This window comes from Mauremys reevesii, linkage group 1, assembly GCF_016161935.1.
Source record: "Mauremys reevesii isolate NIE-2019 linkage group 1, ASM1616193v1, whole genome shotgun sequence".
Taxonomy (NCBI): domain Eukaryota; kingdom Metazoa; phylum Chordata; order Testudines; family Geoemydidae; genus Mauremys; species Mauremys reevesii.
The window spans coordinates 233114616-233132595 of record NC_052623.1 but is presented as its reverse complement, the minus strand read 5'-3'; the positions used below and the strand labels follow the sequence as shown (position 1 = coordinate 233132595).

The 17980-nt window shown below is 46.7% G+C and overlaps 1 protein-coding gene across 1 annotated transcript in view; it reads left to right on the top strand.

Moving 5' to 3' along the window:
* Positions 1–1161: 1161 nt before the first annotated feature.
* The window catches only part of BCL2L14 (BCL2 like 14), a 61367-nt gene continuing 44548 nt past the window's right edge, over positions 1162–17980 (top strand). The window contains exon 1 of the mRNA XM_039520452.1: positions 1162–1233. The gene's annotated coding sequence lies outside the window, so the exon portion shown is untranslated. The remainder of the gene's footprint in view (positions 1234–17980) is intronic.

The following is a 17980-nucleotide window of genomic DNA, read 5'->3' as shown; positions in this document are numbered from 1 at the left end:
ATACGGCAAAGGCCCAAAAGAAGGGACATACGTTAGAAATGCAAGAGTCTTAAAATGTTCTGCGGTTCATCCCTTTAGTGGAAATGATTCTCTCTTTAACTTCAGTTTCATAATTATTTCTGAGGTAAACAATTTTCAGCAATAAAAAGGGGACACCACACCTATGTGGATCATTGTTTACTTTGGGACTACACTGAGTGACGTCCCTCAGAATGAGCAGCAACTGTGAGGTCAGCTCAGCAGGGCTATTAAGAAAACTTGAACTTTCTGATAGTTGGCAGAGCCATGGTTATTCCTTGGAAAAAAAAATGTTATACCTTCTATTGAAATGGTTCTGCCTATAGAACATTGCTGTCACTAAAGCAAGAGAGCTAAGAAAGCAAAGTGCCCACAGAGTAGACAGACCTTTAGTGGCCTAATTTCTCAGAAGCCCCAAGCCCACACCTCTCCGGTAGCACTTCATATGAAAGGCTGGTCTCAGTGTTTTTAACTAGAATTTCCCCTCCTTCACCATTGTTCAGCATGCCATGTACTAGTTTGCTATAGCCTTTCAGCATGCAATGTACCTGTTGACTTTAGCTCTCCACCCCAGCACTAGTTGCATTCCTGTGGCTTTTTGCATCTATTGTATCGGTGGTATGTAAAGCACTCTGGAGTCTAGGGGGAAGAAAAGGTGCTATGGAAAATGTTAGCCAACTTATTTTGCATGAAAGCCACATTGTGTTAGAGTATTGGGATGTACAGCAGAGAAGCAGCCCCTTCTTTGGGGATTTCCTAAGCATTGTCAGCCTTAAGTGCTCAAATATCATGAGATTTAAAGTTCTTATTATTTGCCTTCTATGATTTGAGTCTTTAGAAATCCTATTTTCAAGCTTTTGTCTACAAGCCTGAGGACTAGAAACTTATGTTTTTTTAATAGAAACAGAGTTCCCTATAATCAAATGATTCCAGGAGCAGTAGCTTTCAGGGAACCCCCCCCCCCTGTTATGTGAACCAGCCATACTGCTTCCTGGTCTCTACCCCCCATTCCCTAGCGTGATTTTTCACACTTACTATCTAGTCCCTACTCTATTGACTCTGAGCGCTGCAGTGCTGCACTCTTTAATAGGAACACAGTCCCAGCATGCCTTTCTTAGTCTGGCCCTTTAAATTGGGTGAGGCCAAATAGCTCCATGCCTATAGTGGCCATTTTGCAACTGCCTGCTCCTTGCTGTGTTCCCTGTCTTCTTGTGGGTATGTACTTGTTATGTTTTCTTTCCCTTGTTCCAGTGAATATGGCATAGTCTCACAAGCAGCTTTGTTTCTTCTAAGGTTATGTTGCTCATTCCCCCACCAACCTGAAACCATAAACATCTGCTAGTGACCCACAATCATTTCTACAGCACTTAGTCTTGGTGTCCCCAATAGGGGGTTCTGCCTTGAGCCTGTGTCTGGGGAATGGGAAACAGCCTGTTTCTACTCAGATTCCCCAGCAGTAACAGTCCAGGGGGCTAGATGGGGATGTGCGGCCAGTCATCTACAAAGAAAATGCTTTTTGCCACTTTCCAGGAGATATCAGTGAGCTGTCGGAGCCAGGTCCCCTGCTTAGCCCCCAAGTGTCTAACCACGTGACACAGGGAAAGGCTATTCAAAGCCACTTCTGCAGATGCCCATGGAGTCTGCCAAGAAGCAGATGCCTTGGATGGTAAATTAGCTTCCACAGTCTGGTGTTTAGGGCTGCATGATTGCGATCCAAAAATGAGGAGCTGGCAGGGGAGGCACTGGCATTGAGCTCCTAGCTGGCTAGCACCTGGCCAGCATCAGCCATTTCATTAAGAAACATTAGGACATTTCAGTATTAACCCATCTGGTGCCTAGGAGTCAAGAATTCCCAGCATTGTGCAGAAGAAAGAGATAAAAGCATAAAGATTTACTTGAGTAAAAGGAACCCCAAATAAAAACAGCTGTTGCCCTTTGACCTTTTCAAAAGGAATGCCTCCTGGAGAAACACAACTGGTAAACATGTTGAAACATGACAGAGCCTTAGTGGTCAAAAAAACTAACTTCCTACATCACCATTTTAAACAAAAATATTAATAAAAATCTGTATTTTTTCTAAATATGCATACACATTCCCAGCCTGTCTATGCCTACAAACAGCTTCCATCTGCTGACATCCATGCATCCCAAACATCTCTGTTCATAATGTACGCCTACCCATGCCCATTCAGGGCTTTCTATCTGCCAATGCAAATCTCTTTTCTATCTCATGCTGTAGATTTAACTGCCAGATGCATTGTTACATTGAGGATCCCAAATCACAAATGCCCAGTAAGTAGCACATGCATGTTACCTGCCTTTTTAAAGTAGAGTCTACTTGTCTGTTTTCACCATTTAGAAACCAATCTTATCTCATCTTATAAGCAAAAGGTGCTTCCTAGGTGCAACATATTATTCAATATTATAGACAAACAAGTGGCAAATCCCTCTGAAAACAAGTGTGTTAGCGATCTGGGCAGAAGTTTGTTGGGGAGGGTTAGGTTGTGGGTGGGGGTTGTTTGTTTGCTTTGTCACTTTAAACATAGGCACCAACTCCATGTGTGTTCCAGAGCTGGAGCACCCACAGAAAAAAAAATAGTGGGTGCTTAGCACCCACCAGCAGCCAGCTCCCCCTTCCGTCCCAGAGCCTCCCATCCACTGGCAGCCACACCGATCAACTCCTCCCCCTCCCGCCCACTATAGTCAGCTGTTCTGCAGCGTGCAGGAGGCACTGTGGGGAGGAGCGGGGACAGGGCGCGCTCAGGGGAGGGGGTGGAACTGAGCGGGAAGGTGCAGGGGTGGGGCCTTGGGGGAAGGGGTTGAGTGGGGGCGAGGCCTAGGGCAGAGCTGGGGGTTGAGCACCCTTGGGGCCCAGAGGAAGCCTGCGCCTGTGACTCTAAGGGCTTGTCTACACTACAGGACTATTTCGAATCTACTTAAGTCGAATTTGTGGATTCGACCTTAATAAGTCGAATTTGTGTATCCATACTAAATACACAAATTCGAACTTCTGAGTCCACATTCACGGGGCCAGCTTCGACTTTGGAAGCGGTGCACTGTGGGAAGCTATCCCACAGTTCCCGCACTCCCCGCTGCCCATTGGAATTGTGGGATTTCACCCCAATGCATGCTGGGGGGAAAAATGTGTCGTCATTGAACCGTCAATCCCGCCCTCCCTCTCTTCCTTGAAAGCGCCGGCGGGAAATCTGTTCGCGCCCTTCTCTGGTCGGTTACAGCGCGGACGCCACAGCACTGCGAGCATGGAGCCCGCTGCGATCATCGCTGCACTTATGGCCGTTGTCAACTCCTCGCACGTTATCGTCCACCTCTTCCACAGTCAGATGCTGAGAAACCGGGCGAGGAGGCTCCGGCAGCACGGTGAGGAGAGTGGCGCAGACCTCTCACAAAGCAGGGTACGCCGGGCAGTGGAGATCATGGTGGCAATGGGTCAAGTTCATGGTGTGGAACGCGATTCTGGGCCCGGGAAACAAGCACAGACTGGTGGGACCGCATAGTGCTGCAGGTCTGGGATGACACAGAGTGGCTGCGAAACTTCAGGATGCGTAAGGACACTTTCCTTGAACTGTGTGACTTGCTGTCCCCTGCCCTGAAGCGCCAGGACACAAGGATGCGAGCAGCCCTGACTGTGCAGAAGCGAGTGGCCATAGCCCTCTGGAAACTTGCCACGCCAGACAGCTACCGGTCAGTAGCGAACCACTTTGGCGTGGGCAAATCTACCGTGGGGATTGCTGTCATTCAAGTAGCCCACGCAATCGTTGAGCAACTGCTCTCAAAGGTAGTGACTGTCGGAAATGTCCAGGCCATCATAGATGGCTTCGCGCGATGGGATTCCCAAACTGCGGTGGGGCTATAGATGGGACTCACATCCCTATCCTGGCACCAGCCCACCAGGCCAGCGAGTACATTAACCGAAGGGCTACTTTTCAATGGTGCTGCAAGCTGTGGTGGACCATAGGGACGTTTTACCAACATCAACGTCGGGTGGGCGGGCAAGGTTCATGACGCGTGTGTTCAGGAACTCTGGTCTGTTTAGACGCCTCCAGGCAGGCACTTTCTTCCCGGACCACAAAATAACGGTTGGGGATGTGCAGATGCCTACAGTGATCCTCGGGACCCGGCCTACCCGCTAATGCCCTGGCTCATGAAGCCCTATACAGGCGCCTCGGACACTGAAAAGGAACTCTTCAACTACCGGCTGAGCAAGTGCAGAATGGTGGTGGAGTGTGCTTTCGGACGTCTCAAGGGAGATGGCGGACCTTACTGACTCGCTCGGACATCAGCGAAAAGAATATCCCGTAGTTATTGCTGCTTGCTGTGTGCTCCACAATCTCTGTGAGAGCAAGGGCGAGACCTTTTGGCCGCTTGGGAGGTTGAGGCAAATCGCCTGGCTGCTGTTTACGATCAGCCAGACACCCGTGCTGAGAGAATATCCCAGCGGAAGCGATATGCATCAGGGAGGCTTTGAAAGCGAGTTTCCTCGCAGAGCAGGGTAACCTGTGACTGTCCACTTGATTTTAAGAGAGCCTGATCATAAACCAAGTTTTCCCCACTTCCCAAGGACGTTTTAAAACTAAGGACATGTTTTAGTAATTAATAATAAATCTTTCGTTGACTTTTCATTTCTGTTTATTCGTTGAAACATGGAAGCATTCTGTGCTGGTTAAGGTGTGCACTGATGGGTGGGTTTGCAGGAAGGGGCGAGGGGTGCCGTCCTTGGATAGGGGTTACCATGACGGCTGTGGGTTTGGGCGTTGGAAGGGTGAGGGTGTGGGGAAGGGTGAGTATCTGCCCCTGGATGAGGTCTATTTTTGGGGCTCGGGGCACCGGGAGGATCGTGACTACGGTCCAAATGCATGTGAAGGGAAGCCTGCCTTTACATTCGGGATGTCAGGCACCAGGACCCTGCACAAGCATACACCTCAAGGAAAGACCCGGGGCAGCATACACCACACAGACTGTCCCTGGTGCCTAGTGACTGCAGTCTGTGTGTGCCCTGCAGTTGACCCTGCAGCCAAGTCTGTAGCATGGCACTGTGGGCTATGCAGTGACATTACAATTACCCCACAGAACAACAGAAAGTCCTCTGACACCAGCAACGTGACGCAAACAGTCAGTAACAACAAACCGCTTTTAATTATTTATTACACAGTGGGTTGTTTTAACTTGGAGTTGGGACTTGTTGATGCTGTAAAGAAAGAGCTTGTACAAATTTACAGCCGCGACAGTTGTCTCTAACATTATCGGTGTGCTGCGGTGCAGGGACAGTTCTCACGGCCCCTACCGCCCCTCCGTCTTGTCACTTTGGGTGAGGGGGACAGGACTTCTTGGCGTTGGAGGCGGTTGCAGATGCACTGCAGGGGGCTCTCCTCCTGACTGCGGTCTTGCAGAACATCTACAAGGCGCCGAGCGTGTCCGCTTGCTCCTCATTAGACCAAGCAGCGTTTGAGTCGCCTGCTGGTCTTCCTGCCGCCACCTATCCTCCCGTTCCAGGTGTGTGCGATGCTGCTGACACAGGCTCTCCTCGACTGTCTCTGCTCTGCCGCCTCCGCTCTGGAGCTGGCCATCAGTTCCTGGAACATGTCGTCCCTTGTCTTTTTCTTTCTGCGTCTAATCCGAGCCAGCCTCTGCGAGGGGATGGCGGGCAGTCCGGGAAGGAGCCGGCTGTGTGATGTGAAAAAGTAGGTGATTTCCTTGAACACATACATGTTTGCCAACAGTAAACACAGTCTAGTCAGTTTCAGTGAACAAGACCAAAGAGGGAACCAAGTCTCAGGAGATCTCAGAACTAGTCCGAGATTTCGGAATACGCTCTCATTGGCGGCGCCATTGCACTGAGAGCGCACAAGCGAGGAGAGACAGCTGCATCCTCTTGCACAAAGTCCTGGTAAGCCTTACAGTACAGAGTGCTTATCAGTTAGTGCTTAGCTGTGCTCTCCTGCTGGAGGCAATGTGCAAAGCAGAAAAGATGAGCGTTATGCGGCATCTCCCGCCAGTGAACGGAAAGACCCTGTATGCTTTTCCTCTGAGGCCTGCCACAAGTGGCTGTTAAGCGAGGGTCATTCTTATGCAAAGTAAAACTCTGTTAAGCGAGGGTCATTCTTATGCAAAGTAAAACTCTGTTAAGCGAGGGTCATTCTTATGCAAAGTAAAAGTCTACCATGCACAATAGTAACAGTACACTAATTCCACTAATTAGATGCAGCACTTCCACAACGACATCACCCTGAGGCGTGTCAGGCGCACACAGAGAGAGCGGATGTTAATAGAAGCCCTGCACAGACCAGGACCCTACGCTGCCATGCTCGTAGAGGCGATGGTCCCCTCTACCTGAGGATGGCATGGCGCGGAAGAGTGTGCTTCAACGGAGCACCCAATAAAGCACCTCTCCCAAGAAACCTCTTGCTGAGGCTTTTCCAGCTGCTCTCTGAGAGCTTTTTTGAAATATCCCCAGAGGACTATTGCTCCATTGCTGTTTGTGTAGACCTGCTGTTTGTTTAGTTTCATATTTAAAAATGTTTATATAGTATTTCTATTTTTATATAAATCCCTGTTTCTTAAAAATAAATGTTTCCCTGTTTGTAGCACTTACCGCCTGATCCTTCCCTGATTCCGAGTCCTGGTTAACGGGCGGGACGGTTGGTAGGGGATCTCTGTGAGGGTGATGAAGAGATCCTGGCTGTCAGGGAAAGCGGGAGTGGGTTCGATGTCGCCTGCGCCGTCCTCTAAAGACCCTTCCTCATCTTCCCATCGGCGAACAGGAGGAACTGTCCCGGTACACTATTCCGTCCTCGGAGTCCACCGTCACTGGTGGGGCACTGGTGGCAGACCCACCTAGAATGGCATGCAGTGCCTCGTAGAAGCGGCATGTCTGGGGCTGGGCTCGGGCGTCCGTTTGCCGCTCTGACTTTTGATACCCTTGTCTTAGGTCCTTCACTTTCACGCGGCACTGCATCGCATCCCGGCTGTATCCTTTGTCTTTCATGGCTTTAGAGACCTTCTCGAAGGTCTTGCGTTCGCTTGTTGGAGCGCAGCTCGAGCACAGACTCCTCGCCCCACACAGCGATCAGATCCTGGACTTCCCGGTCAGTCCATGCTGGGGACCTCTTTCTAGTCTGGGATTGCCCGGACTCCTCTGCTGGAGAGCTCTGCATCGTTGCAGGTGCTGCGGAGCTCGCCCCGATGTGCAACCAGAACGTCAGATTCAAACCGCCCAGACAGGAAAATGAATTCAAATTTTCGCGGGTCATTTCCTGTGTGGCTGGCCAGAGAATCCAAGCTCGGACTGCTGTCCAGAGCGTCAACAGAGTGGTGCACTGTGGGATAGCTCCCGGAGCTGCTAAGTTCGATTAGCATCCACACCAAGCCTAATTCGAGCTAGCAAGTGCGAATTTAGCGTTACTCCACCTGCCGGGGTGGAGTACCAAATTCGAACTAAAGAGCCCTCTAGTTCGAATTAAATGGCTTCCTGGTGTGGACGGTTGAGCGGTTAGTTCGAATTAACGCTGATAAATTCGAATTAAAGTCCTAGTGTAGACCAGGCCTAAGAACATAAGAATGGTCCATCTAGACCACTATCCCATCTTCTGACAATGGCCAATGCTAGATGTTTTAGAAAGAATGAACAGAACAGAGCAATAATCGGGTGACCCGTTCCCTGTTATCCATTCACAGCTTCTGGCTGTGAGAGGCTATGGGACACCCAGAGTATAGGGTTGCATCCCTAACCATCTTGGCTAATAGCCATTGATGAATCTATCCTCCGTGAACTTATCTAATTTTTTTTTAACCCAGCTATACTTTTGGCCTTCACAACATCCCCTGGCAATGATTTTCACAGGTTGACTGTGCGCTGTGTGAAGAAGTACTTCTTTATGTTTGTTTTAAACCAGCTGCCTATTGATTTCATTGGGTGACCCCTGGTTTTTATGTTATGTGAAGGAGTAAATAACACTTCCTTATTCACTTTCTCCACACCATTCAAGATTTTATAGACCTCTATCATATCCCCCTTTTAGTTATCTCTTTTCTAAGATGAACAGTCCCAGTCTTTTAAATCTAACCTCAGATTAAAGCTGTTCCACGCTCCGAAAACCATTAGAAGCTGCTTGTGTGGTGCAAGTGACAGCACTGCTGGAAAGAGACGCTCTGTTACCCTTCTCTGTACCTTTTTCAGTTCTAATATATCTTTTTTTGAGATGGGGCGACCAGAACTACATGCAGGAGTCAAGGCGTGGGTGTACCTTGGATTTATGTAGTGGCATTATGATATTTTCTGTCCTATTATCCATCTCTTTCCTAATAGCTGTTAGCTTTTTTGACTGCCAATGCACATTAAGCAGTTGTTTTCAGAGAACTATCCATAACAACCTCGGGATCTCTTTCTTGAGCAGTAACAACTAAGTTTGACCCCATCCTTTTGTATGTATAGTTGGGTTTGTTTTCCAGTGTACATTACTTTGCACTTTTGTTGTGCCAATACAATAAAAACCAGCAGGATCTTATTAAGAGGGATAAGGCAAAGATGCCACATTTATTGTAAATACCATAACAAAACAAAAGACAATGTTTTCCTACTTATTTCTATTACTACTTATTCCTTATATACACACACACACACACACACACATATTCATTCACACAATCATTCATTCAGGTTCTGTATAGATGTTATAGTTACCAGCCTAGATGTTGCTCATGCCAAGTTACTGGCCAGGTATCTTGGTCATGAGGATGGAGCCGAGTCTGTGTCAGATGCATCTGATGCTCCTAGAGGCTGGCGGCAGAACCATAGACTCAAAGTCCTCAGTCTTTAGAGTCCAGTTTTATAGGAATTTATTCCTATGTCAGTTCATGAGAGTTGCTTCATTTTGCTGTTGCTAAATCAATCAGCAGGTGGCTGGCTCCATGTTATTAGATGTCTTGTTTTTCCTTCCTTTGTGGTGTGGTGGGTTGATTCCAGTTTGCCCTCCGGGGGTCATCTGGTTGATCCCACTTGACACCTTCTTCAGCCGACACTGAATTCTTCAGGCTGGTGACTCCCTAACCATTCATTCATTGTTTAAACTAGGCATGCATTCACATACATTCTCTATCTTAATCACATCTATTTCACTGTCTCTTTACCTTTTGGGGTGTTACCAATTTATGTGAGACTCCCTGTCTTTTAACAAGCAAAGATAAAGTGAGATGAAAACTTACAGAGGGTGGGGGTCTCTAGCTATACACTATAACAGCTACTGTTTTGGCTTACTTAGAGATAATTAATGTTTAACAAGTTTTATACCAAGTATCTCTTTGAGCAGGCTTTACAGAGACACAGCTGGTGGCTTGCAGGTTAGAAGCTAAATGTTGGGAATCACAAATTTACTTCTAACATAAACCTTAAGTTATAAAGTATTAATTAACAATAAATCAATAAATCATTTCTCATATAAACCATGTTTAATATAAACCTTCTTTAATATCCCTACACTTTATCAACATTGAATTTCATCTGCCATTTTGCTGTCCAGTCACCCAGTTTTGTGGGATCCTTTTGTAACTCTTCACAGTCAGTTTTGGATTTAACTATCACGAGTGATTTTTGTATCATCTGCTAGCTTGGCCACCTCACTGTTTTACTCCTTTTTCCAGATCATTTATTAATAGGTTGAACATCACAGTTCCTAGTACCACTCTTTGGGGATCCTGCTATTTACCTCTCTCCACTGTGAAAACTGACCATTTATTCCTACCCTTGGTTCCTATTTTTTAGCCAGCTACAGATCAATGAAAGGACCTTACCTTTGATTCTATGACAGCTTACTTTGCTTAAGAGCCTTTGCTGTGGTACCATGTCAAAGGGCTTTTTGAAAGTCCAAATACAGTGCAGCAACTGGCTCAGCCTTGTCCACATGCTTGTTGACCCCCTCAAAGAATTCTAATAGATTGGTGAAGCATGATTTCCCTTTTAAAAAAGCAGTGTTGACTCTTCTCCAACATATTGTATTCATCCATGTGTCTGATAATTCTGTCCTTCACTATAGTTTCAACCAATTTGCCTGGTACTGAAGTTAGGCTTGCTGGCCTGTAATTGCCAGGATCACCTCTGGAGTGTTTTTTAAAAAATTGGAGTTACATTAGCTATCCTCTGTCATCTAGTACAGAGGCTGATTTAAGTGATAGGTTACATATCACAGTTATCAGTTCTGCAATTTCATATTTGAGTTCCTTTACCAGAACTCTTGGATGAATAACATCTGGTCCTAGTGACTTATTACTGTTTAATTTATTGATTTGTTCTAAAACCTCCTCTATAGATACCTCAGACTGGGACATAAAAAGAACGGTTTAGGTGTGGGAATCTCCCTCACATGCTTTTCAGTGAAGACCAATACAAAGAATTCATTTAGCTTCTTCACAACAGCCTTGTCTTCCTTGAGTGCTCCTTTAGCACCTCGATCATCCAGTGGCCCCACCAGTTGTTTAACAGGCTTCCTGTTTCTGATGTACATAATTTTTATTTTATTTTTTGACATTAGTTCTTGTGTATTTTGCCAGTTCTTCAAATTCGTTTTTGTCCTGCCTAATTATGCTTTTACACTTGACTTGCCAGAGCTTATGCTTCTTTCTATTTTCCTCAGCAGGATTTGACTTCCTATTTTTAAAGAATGTCTTTGGGAATCTGTCTCTTTTACTCTGTTTAGCTGTGCTGGCTTCTTCTTCTTCTTCTTCTTTTTGGGGTGGGGGTGGGGGGTGTCTTCTTACTGTGGTGCTTTGTTTTGTTTTTGTTTTTGAGGTATACATTTTGTTTGAGCCTCTGCATTTAGCATGCTCAGAGAGACTCATTCATGCCTAAATTTCACTCACTAGTGAAGATTTTATGACCAGATTATGAACCCCAGAATTTAGAGACTTGTAATGGAAACAGAAGCTGACTTATCTATAAGCAGTGCTTATTAAACTGTCTAGTGAAATGCAGCCACTTCACGATGAAGACCAGTGTGCAGCTCAACATAGATTCAGCATTGTCTGCAGAAATGCTGCTTTCTTTATGCTTTTGAAAGACCTTACACCACGATTATGTATACAAAGTGCAAAACATCTGCTGTTGACCTCAGTGGCTTATTTTAGGTAAGCAGAACAACCAAGGAGAGAGAACAGAGGTAAAGTCTCTGCGAGATAGCACAGTAGGTGACTGCTGTCTACAGGCTGTCGCAAGTGTGTCACAGATCTGCAGCAGGAAGGGGAAACGTGTCTCCTTTTAACGGTGGAGTACAAGAAAGAAGCCACAAATAAGGTGACTGTTTTCAAAAGAAAAAAAACTGGGACAATTTCATGGTGACACTATTTTAGGTTCAAACTTCAGCATGTGAAAGAAAACAAGCTATACTTCTCTCTTTCATATGTTCTGGTGTCACTACTGCTAGCTTCTAACTCAGCAGTGACACATGCATGTTTCCCAAAGTGTATGATTTTTTCCAGTAACTTGATGTCCTGAGCGAGCAGTGAAGAAGTGTCATTCACATGCACTCTGAGCAAAAGGGCAGCTTGGATAGCAACTGCTGTCATTTGAGTTTTCTCTTCACTCCATGCTGTTCGTCACGCTGAACTCTTGTTCCCCTGGACTGCTTGTTCCTGGCGTGCGTGTACACACACACAGCAAATTCTGGTGTAGCAAGTCATCCTGAACAAACATTTTATAGTTATAAAAAAAAAAAATCCAAATGCTTTGGCTGATTGAATGAAAAACTGGGACATTTTAAGAGTCCCAAAATGATGTCCCAGAAACTTCTATGAAAAACTGGGACATGCAAAGTGATTACAACACACATAATGTGCAGAGACAATTTTGATTAGGCTTTACAGAGAAGCTTAAGGAGTTAGGTGCCTAAATCCCATTGGACTTCTTTTCCACTTTAGTACACCATATGCTGGTCTATCAGAGTGAAGAAACAACGTCTCCTATTTTTAAGGATTTTTAAGTACAGAAATCGTAGGGCCCGGCTGACCAATCCCTGCCCTGGGGATCCCATTGACTTTGGGCTAGTGTGCATGCCTGTGAGAGTAGAATTTAACCTCAAGGTTTGGGAAGTCAGGCTTTAAAACTAAAATCAATGACAACACAACAAAACACACAGTCAAGAGCCAAAGTCAGAGTCAAGGGTAGGGCATAGGAGCAGGGCCCAGGAGCAAGGCAGAAAAGCAGGAACTGGGAACCGCTGGGGGTGGGGGATCTGGGAGAAGGAGGAGAGGTACAGGCTCAGAGGTGAAGCTCAGAAGTCAGCCAAGAAAATAGGCAAGGTCCATAGTAGCAGACAGCCAGGGATTCCTCTAGATCAGTGTTTCCCAAACTTGGGACGCCACTTGGTTAGGGAAAGCCCCTGGCAGGCCGGGCCAGTTTGTTTACCTGCCCCATCTACAGGTTCGGCCAATCGCGGCTCCCACTGGCCGCAGTTCGCTGCTCCAGGCCAATGGGGGCTGCAGGAAGCGGTGGCCAGCACATCCCTCAGCCCACACCGCTTCCCGCAGCCCCCATTGGCCTGGAGCAGCGAACCACGGTCAGTGGTACCTGCGATTGGTCGAACCTGCGGACGGGGCAGGTAAACAAACCGGCCCGGCCTGCCAGGGGCTTTCCCTACACAAGTGGCATCCCAAGTTTGGGAAACACTGTTCTAGATGTTCAGACAATTTCCTGCTCCAGTGCCTCTTTCTGGTTTAAGTAGAGATTTCCAGCCAACCAGTGGGGCTGGACAGCTCCTCCAATCAGGAGCTTTGTGGGTGGGGCCCTTTGCAAGTGAGAGCTTTGCTGACCCTCTTCTCCAGTCATTCAGGTGAGCTGCTGGATGGCAGCCATGGTCTGAGTTCTGCCTGTGGACTCATGGGAGAGAGCCTGCAGATACTGCTGCTGTCAGTGCCAGGAAAGCACATGAAGTCTTCATGCCTTAAGCTGTTGCTGCCACCTACAATGCCACCCACCCTGCAGCAAATACCTCCACATGCCCACCCTGTTGCCAAATGAAAGGCTGTCAGCTGGGCTAGGGAGTAGAAGAGAAGTTTGCTTCTCTGGGCAGAGGCCTCAGAGAGCCACAAACACCCGTAGTTCCTCCTTCTAGACCCAGAATCAGGCCTTAAGTAAAGGAACACCTTATGTTAAGAGCCTGCTATGAGGATTTCCTGCTTTAGAGGGCAAAGGAATGCCCATGCCCATCTCCTCTTCCCTGAGCTTTGGATTTTTGCTTGCAAAAATAAGCCCACACCACTCTGTCCCTGTAGGTGAACAAGACATTGTGGTTCCTGAGTGGGTGGAAAGTCTCCTTAAGGACAAGTAGGGTGACCAGATGTCCCGATTTTATAGGGACAGTCCTGATATTTGGGGCTTTGTCTTATATAGGCGCCTAGTACCCCGTACCCCCATCCCGATTTTTCACACTTGCTGTCTGGTCACCCTGAGGACAAGTGAAAGGAGGGTGGGTCGGAAGCAAAGGAAGAAAAAGCTGATGTTAATGGAATGTCCAAGTGGTTTGGCATTCCGATGGCTACATACAGGATTATGGAAAAGCAAACTGTGCCATAGCAACATGGCTTCTCTCTGTTAAAAATGTGCACCTTATTTCCAGCCTCCATTTGTCTAGCTTCAACTTTCAGCCTTTGGATTGGTTCTCTGCTCGACTGAAGCGCCTGTTATTACATCTTTGTTTTCCATGTAGACTGTAATCAAGTCACCCCTTAACCTTCTGTTTGTTAATAGACTGAGCTCCTTGAGTCTATCACTTGAAGGCATTTTTTCTAATCCTTTAATCATGCTTGGGGCTCTTTTCTGAACCCTCTCCCGTTTATCACTCCTTGAATTGTAGAGAACCAGAACTGAATGCAGTATTCCAGGAGTGGTTGCACTGGTGCCAAGTACAGAGGCAAAATAACCATTCTACTCCTTTGCACGATTCCCCTGTTTATGCAGCCAAGGATTGCATTAGCCCTTTTGGCCACAGTGTCACACTGGGAGCTCATGTTCAGCTGATGATCCACCATAACTCCCAAATCTTTTTCATAATCACTGTTTCCCAGGATAGTCTTACCTCCTGTAATTATGGCCTACATTCTTTGTTCCTAGATGTATACATTTCCATTTGGCCATATTAAAATATATATTGTTTGCTTGCCACCTGGTTTACCAAGTGATCCAGATCGGTCTGTATGAAGTGACCTGTCTTCATTATTTTACACTCCCCCCATTTTTGTGTCATCTGCACATTATCTTCCACGTTATTGATAAAAATGTTAAATAGTGTAGGGCCAAGAACTGATCCCTGCAGAACCCCACTAGAAACACACCCGTTCAATTATGATTTCTCTCTTTAAAATTACATTTTGAGACCTATCCATTAGCCAGTTTTAATCCATTTAAAGTGTGCCTTTCTAGGTTTTTTTTAAATAAAAATGTCATGTGGTATCAAGCCAAATGCCTTATAGAAGTCTAAGTATATTACATCAATACTTTTACTTTATCAACCAAACTTGTAATCTCATAAAAAAAATCAAGTTAGTTTGACAGGATCTATTTTTTCATAAACCTGTGTTGATTGACATTAATTATATTACCCTCCTTTCATTCTTTATTAATCAAGTCCCATGTCAGCCTCTCTATTTTCTTAGTCAGGATTGATGTCAGAGTGACAGGCTTATATTTACCCGCATCATCCATTTACCCTTTTTAAATATTGCATATTCCCTTTCTTCTAGTCCTTTGGAACTTCCCCAGTGCTTCAAGACTTATTGAAAATCAACATTGATGGTCTAGCAACCTTCTCAGACAGCTCTTCACAAACTCTTGGATGCTGATTTTAAAATATCTAACTTTGGTAGCTGCAGTTTAACAACCTCCTGAGATACCATTCTTTTCATTCCACTAGTATCAAATGATATCCCCAAATCATCTGTTTTTTGCCAAATGCAGAACAAAATATTGATTGAAAACTTCTGCCTTTTCTGCATTATTGATAATTCTACCCTTTCTAGCTAAAAACATTTCAGAGGACTACAGCTACCACACCTTTGTCACATGTCAGTCCCCCAGCTCACAAGTTAACATGAGTATGAAAGTTACCTACTTCCAGGACCAGTGCAAGGATGTTTCGCGCCGTAGGTGAAACTTCCACCTTGCGCCCGCCCCGCCCTGAGGCCCCCCTGCAGCAGCTACCCCCCTCCGCCCTGAGCTGCCCCCCTTGCGGCAGCTCCCCACCCTCCGCCCTGAGGCACCCCCGTGCCCCAGCTCACCCCTGCTCCACGCAAGAGCACCCGGAGCACGCCGTTGCTGCTTCACTTCTCCTTCCCAGGCTTGCGGCACCTAAGCTGATTGGTGCCGCAAGCCTGGGAGGCGGGAGAAATGAAGCAGCTCACCCCTAGCCCCGCCTCCTCCCCGAGCACGCTGTCACTGCTTCACTTCTCCCGCCTCCCAGGCTTGCGGTGCCAATCAGCTTAGGCGCTGCATGCCTGGGAGGTGGGAGAAGTGAAGCAGCGACGGCGTGCTTGGGGAGGAGGCGGGACAGGGGTGAGCTGGGGCAGGGAGTTCCCCTGCGTGCCGCCCCCCCCTTACTTGCTGCAGGCGGCCCTTCCCGCGCTCCCCTACCCCAGCTCCCTCTGCCTAAATGCCGGCGGCTACCAGGGCAGCCGAAGATCCGGCTGCCGCGGTCGCTTCTGAAGAAAATGGCGCCCCCCAAATCCCAGCGCCCTATGCCTAAATGGTTGTACCAGCCCTGCCTACTTCCCCTCCTCTTCTGCCATATTGCCAAGTAATAACAATGGTATAGGAGTGGGGGTAAATGGTTTGAGAGTAATGTGTGGAATTTGGGGTGGGAAGGAGGAATGTAACTTTCGGGGAAACTTGTGAATCTATGTTGAAAAGAGGTTGCTGGCGTGGCATAAAGGTGGGGGAGAGAGAGAGAGAGAGATTATTTTCTGGGCATGGCCTTTAATTGTCTAATAACTCTTTGAAACACAGCTGCTGGCATAAGCATGATAACTGCCAGGACTGTGTGTCTTGAGAAGAAAATTGCATAGCTGCTGGCCCTCCAGGGCCCAGCCACATCCTGGAACTCAGCTCATCTGGTACATCAGTCAGCTTCAAGCTTCCTTGGTGAATCAGAAGAAAATCCAGTGGCTGTCTGCCACACAATTAAATGGTGCATTTTTTCAGCATGAGTGAGCAGAGCTTTCCTTTTCTGAACAGGTCTCCAAAGGGGCAAACCCAAGGTCTGCTGAAAGCTGATGAGATTGCTCATGCAAATGTGGCGCCATCTGGTGCTGAGAGTTTGCCAAAGCAGCACCTCAAGGAATCCTTGCTATAGCTCCCATTGTACCACAATGAAGTGTCCAAAGTTTGACTGAAAAGAAAGAGGCCTTTTGGAATCAAAGTTACAAAGTGAGGTTATAACTAGACGCCCTTGGAAAAATAATCAGAGAGTAGAAAAGGGATGGGATGCTTTGTGCACTGCCTGTAAGCTCTGGATCTATAGCAACTTGAGCCCCCTGGTGATCTCAGAAATCTCCCTCCACCCCACCTCACTCCAGTTCTAGCTCAGAGCTGACTGGCACACATTGCAGATTTGTTCCCACCCTCAACCCACAAATTAGGATGTTTCCCTGTGCAAATGGTGAATTATCACTTGGGATACATTCCTAATTTTGTGCAGAGGGTAAAATATGTCACTATCCTTGAGCATGATCAAGTTATTGGCCCTGAATCAAACTTGTGGCAATATCATTTTTCTAATGTAAAGATAAGACTATTTGCCCATCTGTAGCATCCAGCTCTATCCTGCCTCAGTGCAGCTTAGCCACTTATCGCTATTTTTTTAATCTAAGTCACACTTGAGTAATTTGCATAGTTAAGTCTGTTTCAGTTGACACAAAGTTGTGTAATGTTTTAGACATAGGGTAACATTTTCAAAAGTGCTTGAGTGCCTTAGCAACCCATATCCTATTGCTGTCAATAAGAATTAGGCTCCAGAATGCCTAAGTCCCATCTGAAAATGGGAGCTAGGCTCCTAAGTAACATAGGTGTTTTTGAAAATATCACCCAGAGCCTAAAAGAATTAGAAATGTGCAGCCAGGCCAGCCTGTCAGCTCTGCGAGGCTTGGCTGGCACAATAACACGGTGAGAGAAGTGTAAGACGTGTTCCCGTACTGTAGGAGGAGAGGCTGGTGTGATTCTACCCTCTGAAGGAATATTGGGCTGATGCCTCAGCAGGTTTGTAAGGAGGAGCTGCTGGAGGAGCTGTGTTTCAGATGAGATGCTGAATCAAAGGTCCAGAGTGTTTTATGGGCCTTAAAATGCTTCTGGCAGTTTTGAGAAGCATAGTGGTGTTCTGGTAAAAAAATTCCAACTGAAGTGTTTTTGTCTACATACATTCTCCCTGCATTTTTAATAGCTCTGGAATTCTTCTCTACATCCTGTTGCATTGTTTTTCTGTGTGCTGTTAAATAGCTGCTACCTTCCACCCCAGAAGCAGCTGTCTTTCAGGAGAGGGAGAAGTGATCACACTCTGTAGAGACCTCTAGAGTATAGTTGTCAACCACAGTATTTGTCCCAGAGCTTGAGATGATCTTTAGATACCCTGGGCGGAGGCCATAAAGTGCTTTGAAGATAAGGACTGAGACCTTGAATGTGACTGGATATTGCATGGGAAGCCAGTGTAGGGAGCTGAGCACAGGTTTGATATGTTCCCAAAAGTGTTCCCTCTAATTTTTTCCACCGCATGTGTGGAACTAATTTTGTTATGTACACCAATGTGGAGGTGATGTGTGACACAACACCTCCACATTGGTGTACATATCACCTCCATACTGGTGCACATAACAAAATTTGTGGGGCTGAGGGCTGGGGTAGAAAGTTGGGGTGAGGTGGAGTGAGGGCTCCGGCTGGGGGTGCGGGCTCTGGAGTGGGGCTGGGGATGAGGGGCTT